Here is a 16746-nt window from a genome sequence, read left to right as displayed (position 1 = left end):
GGGGGAGGCTGACCAGAGTCCTCCAGGAACTAACAACAGTGGGGCATGATTAGGCAGATTAACTTGGATTGTATCCCCTTCAGATAGGGGCACAACCTGGAGGTCAAATGGATCAAATCAGATTCTCAGGCGGCCAACAGACAAAGAAGGAAATTTTAGATAAATAGTCTGAATTTAAAGTAACTCCAGCTCTTCTTTCTGATCCAGCAAACAAACAGAACCTTCTGACCAAGGCCTGTCCTTACTGGGCAGAGAAGCCTGAAGGGGCATGTAACTGTTTTCAAGTGCATAAAAGGTTGACACAAGGAAGAGGGAGAGAAAATGCTCCCCTTAAACTTTGAGAAAAGGACAAGAAGGAATGGGCTTAAATTGCGGTAATGTTGGACAAGGTTTGGGTTGGACATTAGAAAATACTTCCTACCTGTCAAGGTGGTCAAGCACTGGAATAAGTTGCCTAGAAAGGCTGTGGAATCTCCATCACTGGAGATCTTTAAGAACAGATTAGACTACTCCTATCAGGCAATGGCAACTGGTGAGGAGGATTCTTGGGGGGCACCAGCCATGTGGCGCCTCAACCACCAGTGTCCTACGCCTCTCCGCTCCCTACCCTTGTTCCATCTCCACCAGCCACTTCCTCCAGAAGCACCACATCACTTCCAGCGAGCTGGGGAGAGTTTGTCCTGCCCCTCTCCCAGAGGGTTATGGCCCAAGAGCAGTGCTGCTCCAGTGGAGGAACAGGACCACACCCACACTCACCAGCAATGGTGCAGCACTGACAGCGAATGGGTGGGAGTGGGTGCTATGGCTGCATGCAACCTCTGGTGCATCCCCCACACATTGGGCTTGCTGTCAAGGATTATCTCGATAACATTTTGGCCTGCCAAGAGTGCAGGGGACTGGACTAGAGAACTTCTAATGTCTTACATTTCTATGATTCTATTGTTTGTATATGTTTTACCTGTTATTAGTGTGCTTGCTTAGAAGAAACTGTGTGGGAACTTGTAACCATGTGTACTTAAGGCTCTTCATGGCCTCTCATGAGAAAACAAAGCACAGATACAGGCCTGTTTAGGCATTTGACCTGCCGGGGAATGGCACAGCTTGGCATCACCCCCATAAGGAGGGAAAGAGCGAGACTTAGTTTTCAGTCTGAGAAGTGACACCTGGGGAGCTAGAGGCTATGGTGTGTACCTTTGATGGACAACAGAGAGGAATACAGGTGCAGTTGCCCTGGACTATGAAGCTTACCACAGAGCCCCTGGGTCTTTAGTATTTTATTTTATTTAGTGACTTAATGCTAGGCTCTTACAGACATTGGCTTAAGCTGTTAGCATAAGGCTTGAGGTGTACAAACTTTGGCATAGATAAATAGTTTAACCCAAAGTTTTGGGGAATTGGCAATAATGTGTTTAAAGGATGACATTCATACATAATCATGCCAAGCAACTACAGGAATAAGAACAAACAGCAACATGCAGAAATTTTAGAATAGAAACATCTGCAGTACTCTGACCACAAGAGTGACATGGCAACAGTACATGTTAACAAATTGAGAAAAGGACACCACACAGGGTGAGGAAGTACAAATAAGAAAAAGGGGAAAAAACCCAATGGAATATGCATAGGCATAATGGCATCAACATAATATTATAAAAATTGTATCACTACCTGCCTGGTGGAGGAAACAGAAATTTCATACTTGGAAGATGCCAGGATGATGGCAACTGGTGATGGTGAGGAAGGTGATGGCAATAGAGAAGATAACTAGCTATTTTGATTACTTTTTCAGGGCTGGGAAAAATGTATGGATATTCAGTTGACTGTTGTGTCTTATTTCTACCCACATTGCTGAGAGTGTTTGTGACTCTGCTAGCTAAATGTATCAAGAAAGCTATTACAAATATACGGACATTTCAAATGTTTGAGTGTTGAAACCATGCACATAATTATGCTGGACTGAACTGTAATTTTAATAATAGTGGGACTGATTTTGGGAAAAGAAGCTGTCAAACCTCAGAGTGATGACTCCAGATTCTTAAATAATCAATCGAATTAAGAGCTTCTCCATAAATTAGGCAAAACCATAACTGGTTATATTTTTGTTTTCCCCCCCCATTGCTGGTATTTTCCAGCGTTGGGTTCCACATTTGCATGTCCATTTATAACTGCATGCATAAGAGAGGCATGCAGTAAAATGCCTGCTATTTTGAATATAAGGGGCTGATTATATAACTATGTATTGTGAGCAACATTTACTCCTGTTGAGTTAATGGAGCTGCTCTTATGAATAACGTTACTTGTATCTCCACTGACTGCAATATGGCCCCTCTTGTCTCCATGTTATTCACAGAGCAAAGCCATCCAAGTATATTGTTCATTTTTCTCTTATAGGAGTACAGTTTCCATAGTTTTCTGTCTCCAAGGAATTGCATGACCAAGGCAGATGGTATTTGCAAAAGTCTAGAACAGAGTATATCTTACAAAGCTGCACCAGAATGTTCATTACTGAGGCCACACTACACATCATGTGGCTTATGTGAATTTCTTTCTGGAAAGGGGATTCTGGTCCCTTTGCAGCACTGTCCACAGACCATACTGTAAGCTCCTTCTAGAATCTGCATGGAGGGAGTAGATGGACTCAGGACAGACTGAGAAATATGTAGGAAGATGCACATTATCCACTGCTGATCCTGCAGAAAGTGTTTGAAAAAGTGACCAATTTTCATAACACTCCCATGGTTCCCCACCCTAGGATAAATTTAAGCTGAGGCCTAAAAGGGACCCAGGCAGCTGAGCAGCACAGAAGGTGCACTAGCAGTGAGAATGGAGTGAAGGGATAAACTGCTGAGAGCCAAAGCTTCCTTCTGTCAGAGTTTGGTCTTGTAACTTGTCCTGGTCCCCTGTGGATCTAAGAAATCTGCTAGAATTTTGAGGACAACTTCTCCATCTGTTGGAAATCATATTATGCTCCATCAACCCCGTATAGTTATTTGTGGGAGTCTCCACTAGGTATGAGTCTCTGCTTATTCAGTTTTTATTTTGGGAGGGAGTAGTCTGGTACCTGCAGTATCACTGTCAGAAATCATGTCTGTTTTAGATTTTGTTAATAAAGCTCATAGGCCTCAATTTTCATAAGTGATTCTGGGTGCTTCATTTTTGGAAATTCAGCTTGAGATGCCTTCAAAGAGATGTAAAGAGCCAGAAGTAAAAACTAAGTAGTTATTTAAAAAAATCAGGTTTATTTACATACACCAAATGGGGTCCCCATAAACTGAGACATTCAAAATAATATTAAAAATGAGGAAGATTAAAAATGGTCCATCATCTCAGTTCCCCTTTGCAACCCTCACCTCCAGAAAACAAATCTAGATGTCTCCTGAGATTGGGTGAACATATTTCCCAAGGCCAAATATGGGACACCCTGGGGCGAGGCAGCTACCTGGCTGCAGCTGCCAAGCAAGTGCAGCTCCCCGGCTGCCCCATGCCATGGGGCACTGGAACACGGATGCTGCCCCACTGGGGGGCTCCCCAGTTGCAGGGGTGGTGCCCTGTGGAAGGAGCTGAGGGCGTCGCTGGAAGAGCCATGGGGTGAGGCACTGGGAACAGGGCTGCCATCCTGTGGTGAGGCTCCTGGCTTCTCCCTGTACGACAGGGAGCTGGGAACAGGGCTTCAGTCCTGCTAGTGGGGCTCCTGGCTTCTCCAAGCTGTGGGGGGCAATGAACAGGGCTTCTCCCTATGCCACAGGGAGTTGGGAAAGGGGCTTCAGCCCTGCCTGGGGGAGGTCTCCCAGGCTGGAGAAGCAGCTGCCTGGGGGACCAGGTCCCATTAAATCTTAAAAAGGACTGACAGGCATATGCTACCACCTCCCCACACCCACTGCCTCAAGATACCCTGCCTTACCTAGGGCACAGCCCCTGCTGCCTCCCTCTCCCTCTGCTGCCTGCACACATGGCCAGTGAGCACATGCTACATGTGCTCTCCAGCCAGCGTCTGTGACTGCACTGGCCTGGGGAAAGGGCAACTCAGTAGTGGGGCATGCATATGGGACACTTAGCCCTTTCATTAAAATAAGTGGGAATGCCTTCATGGCACCTGACATATGGGACTGTCCTGGCCAAAACGGGATCGATGGTCACCTTATCCTGAGGTCATTTACTTAATAAGGACCCCACTAGTATTTAGGGTTTTACTCTGATGCACTGTGGTTGGTTATGTTTTTCCTTCCGATGCTAATTCTGCTCAGCTTTAATGGATGCCTGGGCTCATGGCTGATGTATTTTTCTTCTTTCTTGTTTATTGATTTGATGTATTACCTCTCCAGGAAACAGTTCTGTTAAAATTAGTATTTACTCCCACTGTAGCTTCTTAAAATTTATACGATTCTATAGCTCTGCATTACTTTTACCAATGTGAGTGGGAAAAACTTCTTCGGTCTTAATAACCACTTTTAAAAATTTCTTTCAAGTGTCCTGTTTTCTTGTACGAATAAACTCAATTTATATATCAATTCTCATTTGTTTCTTCCGACTTTTCATAATCTTTGTCCTAAAATGAACCCACTGACAAGCACTGATTATAGAGGCATGGTCTGCAGAACTTTCATCTTCAGAGTCTGAGTTTTCGGGTTCAGGATGAATGTTCCGTCTAATCTTTTCCATTCATGTGTGGAATCATTTTTATGTGTACCATGAACTGTCCATGTGCACCCGTACAAAAATAAAAACCTGACTGTTGGTGCTCTGCTGATCAGCTGGGATGCATTTGAAGCTCTCCTGAGAAGCTTCACAAGAGCCCAGCTTATAGGGAGCACTGCTCAGGACCCACAACTGCTTCAGATTTTCAAGAGTGTGGCTCTCACTTAGAAACCCACACCAAAGGTTAGATTTTCAGAATGACTCAGCACCCTGCTGCTTGTGTGATAGACAATGGAAAAAATCTGGTTCAATAACATTTATCAACTTCTGCTTTGTATTTTGTCTTTCCTAGCTGTGTGGGGTGGTGGGTGGTACTGTTACTGTGCAGCAACCTTTCTATAACTTTCGAACACTCACATTGATTCAAAAACAAATTTTTAAAGAAGAGAAACTGCCAAGGTGAGATCTTGGATGCTAAGTGAGTCTCTGGGGTGGGGAGGAGGGATTTATTATGAAGACATTCACAATATAACCAGACATTACCATGATTACCAACAAGTGGGTTTACATGTTTACCTGAGGGAAAGAGGGAGACAAAAAAGAAAGAGGCATTATTTTCCACAGAGCACTCTGAAATGCAGACTGGATTAATATGTTTAAATTATTACCATTTTTACTTGAGTTGACACAAGCCTTTGCATGAGATGAATGTAAACACTAAAGCAAAGAATAAATTTGGTTTAAAAATGAATTATACAACAGCCTAACTATCCAAATTAATGCTAACCATATTCTGGTGGAAAAAAAGTCAGAGATTTGTTGAGTGTATTTTCCAGTGAGTATGGTGCTGTTGAGCTGGAAAACAGCCAGATACCAGCCAAGTCATTGATATTACATTTCTCTATTTCACGTAATTAAAAAAGTGTATTTAGCCAAAGGAAGCATTTTTATGAATACACAGATAGACAAGCTTCAAGCAAACAAGAAGGAAAAGTAATAAAGTCTAATTTCGTTATGAGCACTTCTACTTAAAGCCTACTACGTATCAGCATCAATATTAGCCAGTATCATTATCTACTATATAGTTGAGAGAGTTTGTCCATCTGTCTTTCGTGTATTCAAGAACACCTCTGAAGCACTAAGAGTGAGGATGGCCAAAGTTCATATCTCTCTTCTCTTGTCATAAAGCAAGGTGCAGGAAAACAGGATGTGTTTGGAATGGGATTGCTTCTCATCAAATCATCCAGAAAAGAATCACCGGGCAGGTGAAAGAGGCAGGCTGGGGGGATGCCTCCAATCTGTGACTGCCCCAACCTTGAGCCTCCCACCCCACAAATACCCCTCCTGGACACATTCTATCAGCTTGAGGCACAGTGTCTCCCAGACGACCTACTGGAGCACTCTGCCTCTTTGGCACTACCAACAACCGTCTCTGACTCTAATATGGATAAACTTTGTCAGTAGGTACACCTGAACCATTTTAGGTTCATGTGACATGAGAAGGTGAGCGGATTGAAGAGACAGTGGTGTTTCTCAGTAGGCAGTCTGCTGAATCATTTATTCTATGTATTCTATTTAATCACTGCTTCAGTTAGTGACACTCAAAAATGCAGAAGAGTTCCTGTGTGTATCTGATTAATGCTTATATTTTGTCCAGTTTTCTTTATGTTTGTGAAACTACTGTATTTTAGTCTAATTAAAGGTCTCTCTTTCTCAGTTAGTAATGGATTAAAATTAAGAGTGCTTCAATTGCAAAACACAACAGATTCTGTGGTAATAAATCTGTGTACTACTCCACAACATACAATTCATTGGGGGTTATACAGGAGAAACCATTGGCTAAGGAAACAATCTGTTCTCTGAGTCAGTACATAGTGTTGAGAAATCAGAACCAAAAAGAGGTTCAAATGTCATCAAATGGTGCGAATATTCATTCAACATTTAAAAACAGGTTCAAAATATATTGTTCGCCCAACTGTGGAGATAAACAATAGCATGATGCTTCTGAGGCCATCCTTCCTGTGCAATTTACACTTTAAAATACCATCCCAAATTACCTCCAAATGTACAATATGAAAATTACCTTGTTAAGGAACTTATTGTCTCTGCTCCATTGAATAGTTACTTAAGACAATTTTCCTCTTTAATATTTTATATTCTCCTGGGAGAATTTACTTAGAAAGTCAAATCTATGTTCAATGATTTATCCTTTCTATTTTTGGACTAATTTATGAGTCAAAAAGTTGGAATGTTTCATGCAAGAACCAAGGCAACACTGAGCTTCAATTGAATTAATGTTTTGGAAAATATCGATTTTGAGTCACTATTTTCTGAAAGAAACTGAGACGGGGCGGGGGGACATTTTGAAACACTAGTGACTAACATAGCAGCCAGCTGAGAAGGAATGATAGGTCAATGGCTAACATGGCATTGTGAGTTGGAGAGGCTGCTAGCAACAATTTTGGCAGGGCTCAGCTTTTGAATATTTCTTGCCAACATTGGAAATAAACTGAAGAACTCACCTTCTTTCTCTTGGTGGCACCCGTTTAGACACTGCAGGTGTTTTCTTCAGTGAGGCACATGTTTGAGACCTAATCATGCTCCCTTCATAAATGGCAAGGGCTGGGAAAGGATGCCTTAAGCCAGAGACTCTCTGCACCCTAGAGTCTTTATGTTAAGGAAGATTGTTAAACTGTGACCTTTAATAATTATAAACAATTCTGCCATAATACTCTTACTGCTGCTTCTTAATAGCCTACTAATATTATCTTCTATACAGATTAGATTCTTCTTAATTAGGAAGAAATGAATCCTTCTCCGCTCCACACCTCATCAAGAATAGTTCTCGCATAGCTGTAGATGCATCTTTTTCACTGGTTGTTTTCTCTTTTCCCTTTTCTTCCACAGTTATCTTTTTCAACACCAACAATTTTGGGGTCTTTTCCAGAATCACTGTGCCACTGATAGTCAGAGTGGAAAGTCACAACTGGAATTGACAAGATTGATTTTGAAGACTGTTGATTACACAGCCCTGGAAGGGTTAAGCAGAATTTGGGAACCACAGGCTTCCAAATGCTTAGCATATTCAGAGTAGAAATTTAAAGTATCATCTGCAATTTTAGGAAACAGTGCAAAGCTCATCTATCCATCCATTGGGAGCTTAATAGATTTCATTGTTAGGAAATATTTTTATGATGTTTGGCATATTTTCTTCTTTCTCAGCTTATCCCATTTCCCCCCATTGCTACCTTCAATTTTTTTCCTCCTTCCTCAGTACTTTACACCCTTAAGGATTTGTGGATTCTACTACCTTGGATGTTGCTGGACCAGAGAGCCTCAGTGTCCAAGAGTGGAAGCCAGCTGGGTGTATCATGGCTAAAAGCCTTGGCTGAGGCTGGGCAGCTGCAGCTGGGGTGGGAAGCTGGTGGGGGCCAGGAAGCCAGCAGGGACTTGGCCATGGCAGCCAGCAAGCCTCTGGGGTGATGACTAGGGGCTGGGAAGTCTCTGGGAAGACACAGCTGGAACCACAGAGAGGCCAGGCTTCTGCAGCTGGGGAGCAAGACCCACAGCTAGAGGCAGGCCACCACTGCTGGGGTTGGGCCACCCCAGCTGGTGAGCAGGATTTGCAGCTGCAAGTGGGAAGGGAGGAGGTGCAGTCATAGCCAGGGCTGGGCTACCTTGCTTCAGTGTTGGGAGCCATGGAGCTGCAGCAGCTGTGTGCAGGAGCCTCGCTGGGGCCAGGAAGCCAGGGGTTGCAGGGGCAGCAGACAGCAGAAGATTGTTGACTTCCTCATGTCTGGCAAAATCCCTGGTCCGGGACAACTCAAATCCCAAGGGTGCTGGTCAAGGAGGGGGTGCAATTTTTATTACAAAAAATTCATGCATGAGTCACCAGAGAAGCAAGCCAGAACCTGAAAGACTGCTGCACCTCCTCCCCTCCCCCAGCTGGCGGAACAGCAGGGAATGGCAATGGTGCTGTGATAAGCTACTTCCTGCTCCCCCAGCCCCTGGAAGAGCGTACGGTCTGCACCTGTCCCTGGCTTGCCTGATCTAGCCAGTGGGGCTTGGGGCTCCTCAACTTCCTACCCAACATGGGCCAGATGCTCGGGAGGAAAGCCCCAAGCCTTGGGGTCTGGATCCACACAAGGCGTGGTCCAGATTTGGACCATGGGCCAGGGAGTCCCCACCCCTGGTTTAAAGGGAACATTTGGTAATTCAGTAGCAATGTCTCAAAGGATTATTTCTTCCTTATAATGTGTTTTGTTAGTCACATGCAGTTATTTCCCAAATGGATATGGAAGTGGATTTAAATTAGAATTTATTGCCTAGGTACTTTAGAAGATCCTTATAGTTGTCTATCTACGTCTTTAGGCACCAACATACCTTTTAAAAATCTGGCCCTGTCTTGTTGAAGAACACAAAAGGAAATCTATCAAAAAAAAACCTGGCGCTCAGCATAGCACTCAAACCACTAGACCAGTCTGGCAGGTACATTTCTTGCTGCTGGGATGAAGGTTTGAAGGAGGACAAGGTACAAGAGAGCGCAGCAAAAGTATATAATGTGGAACAGAGACTTTAGTGAAGGAGGTAATTTTAAGATACCAACTCATAATAGAACTTTGTTTACATCTGCATGTAGGACATCAGTATTTTTTCTGCCTTTCATTTCTGTGGCATACATTTTCAGTCACTGAATTGTAACCAGCATTTTAATTCCCCTACTGCTGAAGTTTTCAACTGAAGTGTGGTTCTGAGTATCCCTTTTTAAACTAACGTTAGCAGAAATCGAATAATTTTCTTGATATATATGGCATATATGCATGACATGTTCCCCAAAACTATTGCTTGAACCCCTGAAATTCAACAACTGAACTGAACTTTTTCTTTTCACCCAGGCCAAACTTCATGTCTAGTCAGCTTCCCAAGAAAATTGCAGATGAGAATCAAGAAATCACAACTGACCTTGACTTCAAATAAACTTTCATCAAATAAACTGGCTATTTAAATAGGGAAGTAGCTGCATCTGTCCTTCACACATTGGCCTTTAGCTCTCTTCACTAATAGCTTTAGGCATGTAATAATGTATTTTACAGCAAGGTCAGGTTAACCGGGGTTTTTATAGGCCAGTATTTTATGGAGAATTGGTGAACCAAAAATGATAATTATGCATGTGATTAATCCATGAATAATTAGTGATGATTAACTGACTATTATCATTTAGACAGGTTTCAGGAACTTGACACAAGAGGAGGCAAAAAGGAGATAGGTGCCAATTTTATGATAAGTAAACGTTTACATCTGTCATAAACCTAGATTTTTTTTAAACTGAATGGTAGGATCATTACCATTTTATCAGTTAATTCCTATCACTTTTTTTTTTTTAACTTCATGAAAATGTATGTCTATACTGAATACTCCTGGTAGCCCACTAATGAGTTTCAAACAGCTTATTTTCATACCACTGAACCTATTGATAGTATGCTGGCGTAGATAATGAATGTTATCAGTGTTAAACAAAGTGGTTATTATCTCACTGCTAAACATTCCACATAACACATACAATCATTTTTTATTCTTTCTGGCTAGTTTAGAACATTATAACATAACACAATAATATATAATTTCCCATTATTTCCATGTAGTTTCCATAAACATTATTCAGAATATGTGCAAACATAAGTACACATTCTAGCATTACAGACTCAATGGCAACACACCCACAGACTTCTTAAGGAACAAGATATAGCCAGATGAATGAGGATATACCCTATCAACTGCATGAGAAGAGAAAATAAGAACACAATTTGTCTACTTTTTATTGATTTTTAGTACAGAGCTCTCCAACTCTTCCTAGATCCATGCAGAAGACCCCTCTGCATATTGATCTTCCCCATCCTTCAGGAATATAGAGAATTCAGACCTCTCCCTCCCCACCCCCAAAAAAGCTACTCTTCCTTCTTCCTGAAACTGCAGGACACCCTCCTCATATCCTTGTGTGCAGAGTTCCAAGTGAGAGACGTGGCAGAAAGTGGGCAGGCAAGGGAGAAAAAGAAGGTGGGCTGGAAGATCCATACTGTCACCTTTATGGCTCCCAGGGGTGCTGCATATATATCAGTGCGCTGCAATTGGTATTTAAAATTAATTGAATAAATTGGGGTGACCAACCCACAGCTCTCAAGCCTCATGAGGCTTTCTGAGCCATTAAATGTGGCTCCTGCTCAGAGCTGCAGGCCGGGAGTGCTGTCAGCTCCTCTGTGCATGCGCCCCAGTGCTTGGTGGGAGAAGCATATGGTAGCAGTGTTGGCAGCTCCGGGAATCACCAGCATCAAGTTTGAGTGAGGGACTGGGGGTGCCTCTCTCTAGGTGTGGAGGGCATTGAGTTAGAGTGGGTGGGAGTCTGGAGATGCCTGGCAGTATGGGAGGGGATTGGGTTCGATGTATTGGGTGTGCCGCGAAATTATAACAAGTGCTGTAGTGTGCCATGAGGTGGTAAGGTTGCTGAGCAATGATGTAGACCAATGTTCTCTATCCATCTGTATGACTAAGATTAAGGTTAGGGACAGCGGGCAAATCTACACCTTGATCTCGGCAGTTCACCAATTCTGAAACTTTACAATCACTAGCTACCACTGTGTTCACTAATTATAAAGATCTATGTAATTTTAGAAGCATATTGTGTGAGAGTAGTAAGATATACAGAAATGAACAAGCTATTTATTACTACAGATTCAGTTGCCATTAGAATCCTAATGTGTCTGGTACAAATTCTTTAAGAAAGAAAGAAAAAATAAATAAATGCTACAACTTTAATTAGAATAAAAGTCAAATTGTTCTGTTCCATTTATTCCAGGCATATCCATTATTTTTACAGTACAGAGGAATTACTGTTTTGTACAGCTGGAGCTGATTAAAAGGAATCCACCTCATTCAGTTTAATAAAACTGCCCAATTTACAGAAAGCCAAGGTATTAAAATTTAGTGTACATGACAACTGTTCTCATTTTCAGAATGCAGCCTACTTCCTCCATTTGATTGGATTTCTTCTTATAATCTCTGGAAAGGTTAATGAATACTTTAGCAAAGCAGCCCAGGTTTTGTAATTGGGAGTAGTAAGCAGATATGGTGATGGGCTTCTTTATTAATGTGATCGTAATGCAGTTTTGCAGTGTGTTATAAAAATGGCATAGTTGGAGGTGTAAAGAAAAATAGGGTCTCCTAAGTTCATAGTCTGCACATATGCTATAGCAATGGTTCCATTTGGTATCGGATGCAAACAACCAACAAATAAATTTGTGTGCTGTTATTTACACAACAACTGCAAAGGTGTACTGCAGAAGAAATTGATTCTTTCCAATGAACAAAGCCAGAAAATGTCTGTAACCAGAAACCAAACCATATAAAGTACAAAAATATGTAAACTAAAATCCTCTGGTCTGAAGCACAATTGTGTTGCATGTTTATTCTGTTGAATTTCAAACTGCCTTCAAAATCATTATTGCACCTCAGTGTTTGTGCAGACATAGAACTTGTTCTCTTTTTCTGTATGAGAACAAACCATATGTAGATAATTGCCATGCTCTAAATAATCCACCGTCCCTCCAGAGTAATTCTGACTCTGATTTTGAAAGCATATCGAGAGGTTTGAGGCACACTTTATAAATCTGAAAATATGTAAATCAGTGAACTCTCCTCCCTGCTCCATTCAGAGCATTATACCAATACAGAAGTGGAAAGAACCAAGGGGCAACATTCTAACCCAGTGGTCCTCAAGCTTTTCAGTAACATGGCACATTTCAATGAGACAAACAATTCCATGGCACACCCCCTTTTTTCAGCTGAATTGATTGCTCAGAAACATCACATTTATTTACATTTACTATGAATACAGTCTTATTAGAGAGGCTTGCATAAAATAAGCTAAACGAGGATCAAATACATTCATGTTTCAAATGCGCCAGAGAATATGCTGTCTTAGACAGTTACCACAGACATTTTCAAAATCTGCTTAACTTCATGCTAAGGATGTTGAGTAAACGAGTGACCACTGAGACCAGGCTCCCCTCCCTGCCAGCCCATTGGAGTCAGGACATGGAATTTAAACCATGTCCCACCTCTAAGTCTCCCACCCTCCCCTTTGCCATAGCAGGGAGTTGGGGATGGGCTCCCTACCAGCTCGTTCAGGCCAAGAAGCAGCATTTCAGCTACGCTCTGGCATGAACAGGGTCCTGCAGGGTCAGCATTTCCCCTCATGGTGGCTCTGTAAAGAGCCACTGAAGGGGAGAAATTGATGAACCCCACCTGGACTCAGGCAGTCTTGCTGTTTGAGCCCCAGCTGGCTGGGGGTTATCAATTCTACCCCCACCCCTCCATCCCACGATGGTTCTGCAAAGAGCTGAAGTGAGGGGAAATTGATGACATTTCATGGCACACTTGGACAGTTCTCACAGCACACCAGTGTGCTGGAGCACACTGGTCACAGTTCTAACCTATGAAAAGAGGAGTCAATATCACTGATACTAGTGAAACTTCAGTTGAGTACACCAGAATTTGACCACCTGAACATCTAAGGCCTGAGTGCCTGTCAAGAGAATCATTCAGGAGGATCACCTGCCTATACATTCAAGCTGAACCACGTGGAATGTGTCACAGGATTGCAGCCTAAGAGTGGAGGGGAAGGAATGTCCAACGTCCAAACAAAAATTAGGTTCAGAGGTCAGACAGCAAATATGCATTACACTCTGCTTTACTCCGTGTAATTCATATAAAGTCAGTTTCTTGGTGTCTAAGGGAATACTTATCCAATCTAGGGAAACCAGAAGCGAGGGTCATGAAGTGAGAGGGGGAATAATGGAGGAAAATACACAATGCAGGCAAGTACAGCTGTAATGTGGGCTTTTGACAACAAAATTGCAGATGTGAAGACTGAAAGTAAAAGTGGTGCCTACCTTCACAAACTTGGACACCTATGTTGCGTACTCAGTTTTACATTTGTATGCTCCAGTTGACATTAAAATGTATGTGACTGCATGTCAGATATCTAATACCACAATGGAATGTAGGTACTCTCACCTTCTTCTCAATGCTGGGTATGAGCCACATCCACTCTGATTTAATTAGCACTGATATCATACTGCCATCTCTGTATCCCTCCCTCTTTTTCTTTTCTCTTCGGTATCTGAGGCTATGTCTACACTAGCCAGAAGATCAACTGGCTCAGGGTCAATCTTCTGGGGTTTGATTTCACATGTCTGGTAGGAATGTATAATATCAACCTCTTGGGTTGCAGTCGACCCTTGTACTCCTCACGAGACTTCTCCCCTCGATTTTCTTCAGTAAGGACAGCTAAGTAAGCTGAGAACAGACACATCATTTGTAGCAACACAATTGCCATAGCTTGAACTGTGTATCTGTTGTCAATCTACTTTGCCTAGTGTTGTCATAACCCGAGGAAGTGAGCTGTAGCTCATGAAAGTTTATGTCCTAACACACGAATATATTTGTTAGTCTTTAAAGTTCCACCCAAATTGTTGTTATTTTTGCTGAAAAAGACTAACATGTCTTCCCGTCTGAAACCAGTGGAATCAGTTTCCCTCTACTGTAGATGTCTTAAAATTTGTTGATGGGGCCTATGGGCCTTAGCATCAGAACAGGCTTACAGGTGCTAAAAATGGTTAATAGTAATGGGATTCATTCCTCACTGATAAACTGCTGATGAAGTTCTTTCTCTTTCCCATGCAAGTTCTTATTTCTTTTTAGAACAAATACAGAAAAATCTGTTCTCCTTTTATGGTGCTGATCCTCTTACTTTTCATCAGTGTTGGTATATAAAATGACAGTATCAATTTATTTTCTGTGTAGGCCTTGTAATGTTTGTGAGATCCACAGAATTGGCAATACATAAAATCAGTGGTTTCTAAAAGGTTGTTAGGTAGAGGTGATTGCTAAAAAGAATTTATTTTAGGCAGAAAATTTCAACATAAATATATTTTCTGCAATGAAACAGAGAGCCAAAATTTCCCACAAAATAAAAATTAAAAACTCATTTCATACCATCAGAATATTTTGTTCTGATGGTTTTTGTTCAGTTCAGATCTTAATATGGTTAGTTGTTTCTTTTTTTAAAGAAAGTCTTTAAAAACAATTACTGTAAACAGCAACACCACATGCATTCAGTTCTTATGATGAGCTGATAATGCTAATGACATTTAGACTTGTAGGTTTAACTGTTGACCATTACCCTTTATTGTCTTTTCAAAACATTTGGAAATACAGTGGTTTACTGCAATTTCCCTGACATGAATGAGACAACAATAGCAGAAAAGAAAGCAGCAAAGAGTGGTCACATATTGAAAATGAGTACACCAAAAGTATCCAAATTGCCTTTTTAAAGTTGCTGTCTCATCCTGCGTTGAGAAACGACACACACACAGATGATCTACTTGATTCTCATAAAGTAGAAAGGTTTAGAATATCTTGATTGCATAAAAGCTTTTACAATTCTCTTATGTGTCCAAAAGATCCCTCAGCCTGTGAAATTTTTCCTTAAGGATCTGTTCAGCTGAACCCTGCACATAATAGTAAGCATGTTTTCTGGAAACATACCCAGGCCCAAATGTATGCCGAGTTGGGCAGTCTTCAAAGAGTCTAAAATTGGTGCCTGATTTAAATAAATAAATAAATAAATAAATCCAGATTTCTAGTTATTTCTCCATGGCAGCAGTTCTCAAACTGGGGTGCTTAGACCCACCAGTTCTGTGAAGGGGATTCACCAACCCTGCTGATCAATTCATCCCTCACCCTCCTTTCCTCCTGCCCAGTGCCTCCTGCATGCCTGGCAACAACATTCAAAAAAGGAGCCTGGTGACACAATGGGGCCCCCCGGGCTAACGCAGCTCCCTATATGCCCTGGCTGTGCACATGTCCCTGCTGCGTTCGCACCAAGTGCCAACTCAGCAGCTCCTGTTTGCCAGGAACTGCAACCAAAGGGAACTGTGGGGACAGTGCCTGCAGGCGTGAAGGCAGCACACATATCGCCTTTCTGCACCTAGGGCCACAGGGAATTGCAGGCAGCTTCCAGGCAGTGCAGTAAGCATTGCCAGGATCCTGCACCCAAACTCCATGCTCCAGCCCTAGTTCTGAGCCCTTTCATACATCCCTGGGCACATTGCAGTGCCTGTACCCCAGCCCAGAGTTTATATCCCTTCCCACACCCAAACCCCCTGCCCTAATCTGGTGAAAGTAAGTCAGGCTATGGGAGAGCAAATGATGGAAGAAGGAGGGATGGAGTGAGTAGACATAGGAGTAAAGTCTCGAGTAAGGAACAAAGGAGGGGGGTGGAGCAAGGGAGGGAACAGCTGGGATGGGGCAGGGCGTGGGGGAAGAGGTGGGACAGATGAGGGTTCGGAAGTGCATGAAATTTTTTAAAATAAAATGGGGGTCCTCAGATTGCTAAAGGTTGAGAACTGCTGTTCTACATATATGCAAACCAATGTGACCAAATTTTCAGTGGGTGTCCTTAACTGGATTAGTCTGTGTGCAAACTAATCTGGAAATATTGTGCCTAGGTACATGATTTATGCACAAACATGTGGACTTGTACCCATAAACATTGTGACCATGTTTAAAAAAAAGGGGGGGGGATGGTAAAACCAACTAGCTTCTTAAGTCTACAAAATGGGGCTTGAAACCAGGATTTCACTCCTTTCTATGGCCACAAATACTGCCAAAGCAATCTTTCCACCATTAATTTAGCATTTATGTCTGTAGTTGCGGATAGGGAAAATAAAAACTTACCTGAATGTTCCAAGAGAAGAAAACATATTTCCACTCAAGTAAATGGTTACAAATAGGGGAATATATGTGGCAGGCTTTTGTTTCTCCCGAACATGGTTGCTCACAGTAATCCAGATATTATAAGGGGAGGTTTTCAAAGTCAAAAGGACATGTCAGTGCCATATTTCGTTTTCTACCTTAAGCAATTTCCTGTGGTATATATTATGCTTAGAAAGCATTTAGCCCTTTAATATCCTTCATTATCTGTTTCCACTGGAGCCTGTAAAGTTCCAGGGCTGTGCTAACAGGAAAGAAGGCATGGTCTCTGCCTGAAGATAG

Source organism: Carettochelys insculpta, chromosome 13, assembly GCF_033958435.1.
Source record: "Carettochelys insculpta isolate YL-2023 chromosome 13, ASM3395843v1, whole genome shotgun sequence".
Classification (NCBI taxonomy): domain Eukaryota; kingdom Metazoa; phylum Chordata; order Testudines; family Carettochelyidae; genus Carettochelys; species Carettochelys insculpta.
This window is presented reverse-complemented; position numbering follows the sequence as displayed.